The following is an 8,232-nucleotide window of genomic DNA, read 5'->3' as shown; positions in this document are numbered from 1 at the left end:
ATCAAGCATCCGTTAACACTGATCTTACACTAATCTCAATACACATTCGTAAGATCACAGGTCGGCTCCACAAATCCATAAATCCACACTGAGCTAAATTGTTCTCACATCTAGTTCCAAATTCCAGCCTTTTCTCCATATCCCTCGATACTCTGACTAATTAAATACCAATCAAACTCTCCCTCAAACTCCCCCAATGATCGGGTCTCCACGACAGTATATTGCAATGAATTCTGACAAATCCATGACCCTCTGGCTAAAGAAATTTCTTCTCATCTCAGTTTTAAATGGATATCTTCTAATTCTAGGACTGTGCCCTCTTGACCTGGATTAACCCACCAAGGGAAATGTCTTATTTACATCTACTCTGTCCAATCCTTTCAGCATTCAAAATGTTTCTATGAAATTGCCTCTCATTCTTCTATACTCCAATGAACACAGTCCAAGAGCCGCTAAACGTTCCTCATATGTTAGCCCTTGCATTCCAGGAATCATCCTGGTAAATCTTCTCTGTACTCTCACCAACATTACTTCATCCCTTCTAAGGGGCCCAAAATTGGACACAGTACTCCAAACGAGGTCTCACCAGTGCCCCATAGATCCTCATCAACAACTCTTTACTCTTATACACTATTCCCCTTGAAATGAATGCACACATAGCATTCGCTTTCTTTACTGCCATTCCAACCTGGTGGTTAATCTTTAGGTTATCCTACATGAGGACCCCCAAGTTCCTTTGCACTTCTGAATTTTGAATGGTCTCCCCATCCAAATAATAATCTTCCTGTTTATTTCCTCTTCCAAAAAGTACATCCTGCCAGGTCTCTCCAGATACTCCCCGATCCAATATTCTCCAACAAATGAAAACCAAAAATGTTGTACATGTCCAAAATCTGATATAGAAACAGGAAGTGGTTGAAACATTCCAATGCATCTTATGGCTGACTGTGGAACTCAGCTTGGTATGCTGACTGAGATGCCAGATATTCTTTGTATCAGAAGCTTCACAATGCCTCGTACTTATGCAGTCCTAGGGCCACCAAACTGCAGGGCAAAGGATGGTGATGGTTTTCAGTTGCTTCTGTTAATTAAATGTGAGTAATTTAACTTAATTCACATCTGCTAAATACATTTTTAATTTAGTATAATTACTGTTTAACTGGTTGAATTATTTTTGATTATTTAAATCAGTTCCAAATGTTTCATACAGAAAAAGATCTTTATCTTCACAGAAACAAACCAAAGTAAAATATCTTTTTTTTTTTTCTTTGGCTTGGCTTCGCGGACGAAGATTTATGGAGGGGGTAAAAAAGTCCATGTCAGCTGCAGGCTCGTTTGTGGCTGACCAGTCCGATGCGGGACAGGCAGACACGATTGCAGCGGTTGCAAGGGAAAATTGGTTGGTTGGGGTTGGGTGTTGGGTTTTTCCTCCTTTGCCTTTTGTCAGTGAGGTGGGCTCTGCGGTCTTCTTCAAAGGAGGCTGCTGCCCGCCAAACTGTGAGGCGCCAAGATGCACGGTTTGAGGCGTTATCAGCCCACTGGCGGTGGTCAATGTGGCAGGCACCAAGAGATTTCTTTAGGCAGTCCTTGTACCTTTTCTTTGGTGCACCTCTGTCACGGTGGCCAGTGGAGAGCTCGCCATATAATACGATCTTGGGAAGGCGATGGTCCTCCATAGCCAAATAACAATTACAGAATGGAAACAGGTCATCTCGGCCCCTCTAGTCCGCACTGATTTAAGAGAACTCCACTAGTCCCATCTACCCGCTTCCTGTCCATAACCCTCCAATCCCTTCACATCAATGTACTCATCCAACCTTCTCTTAAATGACAAAATTGGCCCTGCTGCAACCACCTCTTCTGGAAGGTCATTCCATTCAGTCGTCACTCTCTGAGTGAAGAAGCTTCCCCTCATGTTACTTCTAAACTTCTGCCCCCTAACCCTTAACTTACGACCTCTCGTTCCAACCTCACCTACCCTCAAGGGGAAGAGCCTATTCACATAATTTAAGATACAGAATAAAATACCAGATTAAAACAAAATAAGAAGGAAACAACAAATTTTGTGAATATTTGTTAACGGTTTGTGTTATGGTAAACCACAAAGCTTACAGTTTTATAGGAATGCAAGCTCTCTGAAAGACAGGTGTGGACTATATCTGAGTGGAAACAGTTGAAAACATCTTAAAATGCAAGGTGTCAAAAGCCATCAGGGTCATCTGGGGGTGAAATCTTCGACCCCTCCTGAGAAATGGTTGTCACTCAAGGACTGTCTTGCTTCATGGGGCAGCTACTAGAGCAATGGGGTCCCCAGAGACCCTCAAGGTTAGTGCAGTGGTGGTGGATGTGGAGAGTGAAGTGAGGCACAGTTAGTGTGGCGGTTAACGCAACACTTTTACAGCATCAGTTACCTGTGTTCGAAACCAGCACTGTCGGTAAGGAGTTTGTATGTCCTCCTCGTGACCTACGTTGGTTTCCTCTGGAGCTCTGGTTTTGCCCCACCCATTATAAACGTATGGGGTTGGTAGGTTAATGGGTGTAATTGGACATCACAGGTTTTGATGGGTGAAAGGGGTATTTCCTGTGCTCTAAAATAGATGATAAATTCTAAAAAAATATATAAATTAACTCAAGAACACTTCTGGATCTATAGTGACAGAGTTAATGCTGGAGATAAAGATGATGATAAAGTTAAAGATAATCAGAAAGTGCTGGAAATAGTCAATAGTTCAAGCAGAACCAATGAAGAGAGTAGAAAGGTTTATCAGAACTGTGAAGGCAAGAAATCATTAGATTTAACTTACAGAGTGGATGGGAGAGGGATGGATAGGGCAACAAGAAGATCTCTGATAGGGTGAGGTCAAGGTTGCTATGGTGATAAACTGTTAATGAAGTCATCTGGTTGGAAGGTTAATGAGGGAAGTTAAGGGGGGGGAGGAATCCTTGGACTAGCATGGGGCTTCACGAGTGAAGAACTCACATCAGCAACGTGCTGCGGATGACCAGGTTGTGGGAACCAGGCATCGGGATTGGGATTCAGAGGATGGCAATAGTGAGCAGGGCTGCCAAATGGTATTGGGCCCTGATAGCTTACTGATTGCGATGGAGATTCAGAATTGGGGTTGAGGAGATGACTTAGACATCTCGAGCTCTGGTTTACCGCTGGAGCAGATTATAGGAGTCCAGCAGGCAGTGGCATCGGAAGAAGTGGCGCAATCCACGGATAACCGATGACCCTTAGGGAATATTCTTTTGCTTCTCTTTCTTGTCTTGAGAGTGAGACTGTATCAGTGGAGCATTTACAGAGGAAAAAATGAAAACCAGATGGGGGGCTTATTCTGGATGGATCATTGTAGTTTGAGTGAAACATATAAGTCTGCAGATGCTGTGATTGTAGTAAAAACACACCGAAATGCTGGAAGAACTCAATTGTTCTGGCTTACTCTGTGTTATTCCTTGAAGAAAGGCTCAGGCCTGAAATGTCAGCAATATATCTTTGTCTCCTATGGATGCTGAAAGGATGGCTGAATTTCTCCATCATTTCAGTGTATCTTTGGATCATTGAGGTTCTCTCAGTTTAACCTGAATATTCGTAGGGTAGTTAGGTGGCTTCTTTAATCCATGTGTTGTGCTTGCACATCAGGAGAAGGACGGCAGGTACTGTTTTTTTAATTATTCTAAGTCCTATGTACCTTCCATAGGTACTTGTAGCTCAGGTAACCTGAATGCCAGTGAAATCAGTTTGCATGCTATCCCCTGTTTTATATTTGTTCTCCGCTTGTATATAAATCCCACATTTTCACTCTTAACTCATATGCAGGGTTATGGCTCCATCTAATCTGCTACCTGTACCCTCACCACCACAAAGACAATGGAGGAACTTTGAACCTTGAACATATAAAAGCTACAAAATGTTTCGCTGTATGAAATGTTCCACAACTTCAGGTGACCCGCTTGCTCTGCTTGCATTGCCAGTTCTGTTGTCAGCCTTGTATCGTTGCTCTCAGTTTTTCCTCACAAGCAGTCTGACCTGTTGGATATTTCCTTCAGCTCTGACCTGCACTTCATATTTGCATTCTGTCCCTCTAAATCAGTGGTTTTCCAATTGCTCCCCCAAAACACATTCCACCTTCAGTATTCCCTATGCCATTATGCCATCAGTAGTCTGTGATTAGTAAGGGATTACTGAAGGTGTGATGTGAGTGGGAAGGGAAGGTTGAGAACCATTGGTCTGGACCCAATTGGTGCTGAAATATTTTGCTTAAGAAAAATTGTCTCTGGCCTTTGGAGTTCTGAAATCATTCACTTAACAATTAGGTACAATTTAAGCATTGGCTTTCAAACCTTTTTCTTTCCACTCACATACCACCTTAAGCAATCCCTTACTAATCACAGAGCACCTATGGCATGGGGATTACTTAAGATGGAATGTATGTTTAAGGGGGGAAGTTGGAAAACCACCGCTCAAAACACCTTCATTATCCAAACAACCAATGGTTTCAAAAACAATTTATCATCACCCTTTCCAAGATATCCCCTTAACCTTATCCTATTTCTCTGCCACCCTCTCTGTCCCTGTTCTAATGAAGAGGCTTCAACCTGAAATATTAGCTCAGTTTTTTCTTCTCTCTCTGCAGATGCTGTCTGACCTGCTGAATATTTTCATTATCTCATTGGATCAGCTTTACTTTGAAGGGAGACAGTGGGGTTGAGGATGGCCCAAAAAATCAAAAGTATCGGAAGACTTTTCCTGTGTCAGTTCTTAGTCACATCTCCTGGCTCCGTGCTCCTTTCCTGTCACTCTCGAGAAATTTTCTCTACCCTCTGCAGTTAGCCCCAAGGTACTACTCAATCAGCTTTCAATCTAGTTAGGTGAACCCCAGCTCTTATTTCTAAATTCTTAAGGAAACATCCCTCAGGAAGATGAACAGTGCAGTGAAACACTGGGATCTTAAATCTTGTTGAAAAAATAAACGGTGTCATGTGCAATTTCCCCTCAAGAAAAAGATTTGTTAGGATAGCTTTAGCTGTAGCAAAAAAATGTATTATGTCAACCTGGAAATTAGAAGACAACTCGAGAATACAACAATGGTATATAGAAATGAATAAATGTATTCCATTAGAAAAAATAACATATAATTTAAGAAATAACATTACAATATTCGAACAAATATGGGAGCCATACATGAAACACAATAGAGAAATCCTACTGTGGACTTCCACCACCTAAAATGACAGAAGGAGAAGATAATGAAAAGAACTGACTCAGTAAAATTTCTTGTTTATTTTTATTAAGTGACAACATTGTTTAATGAGTTTAATGTATCTTATAGACTTAACTTCAAATAAATGGGGAAGGGGTGAGGGAGGGAGGGAAAGGAGGGGGGAAAGGGGGAGAAAACGACACTGCATATATTTAAGAAGAAAAATGTCTGTATGTATCTTGGTCAATATGGTTTATAGTGTGAAAAATAAAAAAAAGGGGTTAAAAAAAAAGAAAGGCAATGGCATTATTTCTTATCCACGTTTTTGATCCTCTATCAATATTTTGAAGCAATCGCCCTCTCTGTTGACAACTGGACGGTCGGAAATCTACCGTAAGATTTTGTGCAGCCTTGCTGATTAACTCAAACTCCTCCAATTGCTACTCAAGCATAGATGGACTTTAATGCTGTACATGGGGAAAAATCTTTGGAGTTCTGTCTGAATGCATCCCACACAAAGGCATCAACTTCTCTGAGACGTGCTCTGCACTGCTCTTCACAGAGATGTTCAGACCCTGAGCAAGAATTTTGGTTTTGTGAAGTGTTTTGCCCTTGAATTGAAAGCAGGATTTTCATGTTGTTTTTTTTTGAACATATATGAGCATGGAGAAAATGGCCCAAGAGAACTATAGTTTCTTTGGTGGTACAGTGAAGGCTTCTGATATTTAAATGTTCCCTTTGTAGGTCAACCTAAAAAGGATTACAGTATTTAAATTCAGAGCACTTTATTGGTGCCTGGTGAAATTCTGTTTGTGGCAATCTAAATGTCTCATGTATTATGGATGCAGAATTGTTTGATTCTAGGACACTGCCCTTGAATTATAAAACTGTAGTTTTAATAATTAAGTGATATTGAAATAGTTGTGAGTTAAAGTTTTGATTCTAATGTACAACAACCTTCAATTTACTTAAGATGATTAAATCCTAACCATTAATAAAATGACTGCATAATAGATTGGAACGCAGGCTTTTGTTTACTTCGAGTTCAGCAGGATTTTATATTTCCTCTGCAGTCCATCGCAGTTGACGCTCAGTGAATTGTTACTGCAAAGGTGTAGAGGGGATGGAAACCAATTAAGATGCCACAGATGCTCCCCAGCTTCTTTGGTTCCTTTTTCCTTCAGTCAAGGAGCAGTCGTCAGCAGTTTCCTGCCTTCTCCTACCCCATGTTTTCTTTTCTCTGGTCTATTGATTAACTGCACACCTTACAAGCACCCCATTACACCATTTTTTTCTTATCTCTGCTGCAACACATTTGAACTTGCACTCGGCTGTGGAGATTTTAATCTTGATTGCCACCATTTTGAAATTCTCCTCCTTGATTTCAAATCTATTTGGCTTTTTTTATGCAAATGATTTTCAAAACGAGCCAGCGTTTAATTGGCCGCCCCAAACTGCCCTTGAGAGGATGGCAGTGAGAGCCTTCTTGAACCCTTCACTCCATCCACAATGCCCCCAGGGAGTGAGTTCCAGGATGTCAGTCGTTGATGGACTAGCGCCAATAAATGGGATTAATATTGATGGGTGCTCGATGGATAGCAGGAGCAAGATGGGCTGTATAGACGGTTTCTGTCTGTATGACCTGCTGACTTTACAGTAACTAATTTAATCGACCAAACATAACGCCCTTGTGATTTGGGAGGAAATGGCAGCACCTGGTGGAAACCCCTGTGGCCACAGGTAGAGTGTGTAAACTTTGCACGGTCGGCACCAGAGGTCAGGAGCAAACTGAGGTTGCTGGAAGCTGTGAGGTAGTGGAATTACACACTGTGCTATCCTGGTGGGTTGAAAAGATGATCGAAAGTGTCTGATGGTGTTGGAGGAGAGCACGCAATGCAAGATCGAAGAGAGTCACACAGGAGACTGTTGGAACAACTGGTGGATGGGCCCAGCAGATTGGGCATCACTGGGAGACTAAGCGGAATTGGAACCCTTCATCAAAACAAACCTTCATCAAAATCAAAGAGAGTTAGCAGCACCTGGACAAGCATTCTGGCCCAGAAAATCTGACTCATCTCTGACCCCTCACGTAGCCGGCAGCTATGGCTACAGTGTGTGTTGTTCTGCACGGCCTAGTACACCCTGCTGAGCTCACAGCAGCATTTGGCAGGCTCTCACTCAGAACAAACCTGCGCCGTGCTGTTCCCATGTGTGGAGTTTATCTATTCGGCCTTGGTGAGCACCAACAAAACAATGCAGGTTTGGCCGCTTATTGTTACTAGTGCGTATTTTATTAAAGCAGCATCATGAATCTTAATTGCAGAAGGTGCTAAACCAAATAACGTTTTAATGATGCCTCAAGTGTAATCAAATCCTTTAGAATGAAATTGCAATAAAGGTTTGCTTCAGCAACAATTTCAGCATCAATTCCTGCATGGTTAATCCATTCAGTATTTTATGATAATTATTGTCCAATTGTGCCAAATACATGATGGCTAGATCTCCAGATATAACAACTCTTAAGATAATAAGCGCAATTAATCCAACAAACAAAAAAGCAGCTGAGACACATAGAAGAGCAGATATAATTCCTCAGACAGTAAGACTGCATTTGAAATCTTTACATTGATGGAAGGTGGATGGATCGCTTCCACTTCACTGTGTCCCAGTGTGGGAGAGGGGGCCTTCACTAGCCTGTGTACCTGTGTGGGAGAGGGGGCCCTCCACTATACTGTGTCCCTGTGTGGGAGAGGGGGCCTTAACTACACTGTGTCCCTGTGTGGGAGAGGCGGCCTTCTCGACACCTGTCCCCATGTGGGAGAGGGGGCCTTCACTCTACTGTGTCCCAGTGTGGGAGAGGTGGGTCTTCACTACACCTTTCCCTGTGTGGGAGAGGGGACCTTCACTTCACTGTATCCCAGTGTGGGAGAGGTGCGCCTGAACTTCGCCATGTCACTGTGTGGGAGAGGGGACTTCTACTTCACTGTGTCCCTGTGTGGGAGAGTTGGCTTTCACTACACCTATCTCT

This window comes from Narcine bancroftii, chromosome 8, assembly GCF_036971445.1.
Source record: "Narcine bancroftii isolate sNarBan1 chromosome 8, sNarBan1.hap1, whole genome shotgun sequence".
Classification (NCBI taxonomy): domain Eukaryota; kingdom Metazoa; phylum Chordata; class Chondrichthyes; order Torpediniformes; family Narcinidae; genus Narcine; species Narcine bancroftii.
The sequence above is the reverse complement of the archived record's forward strand: the minus strand, read 5'-3'. Positions refer to the sequence as shown.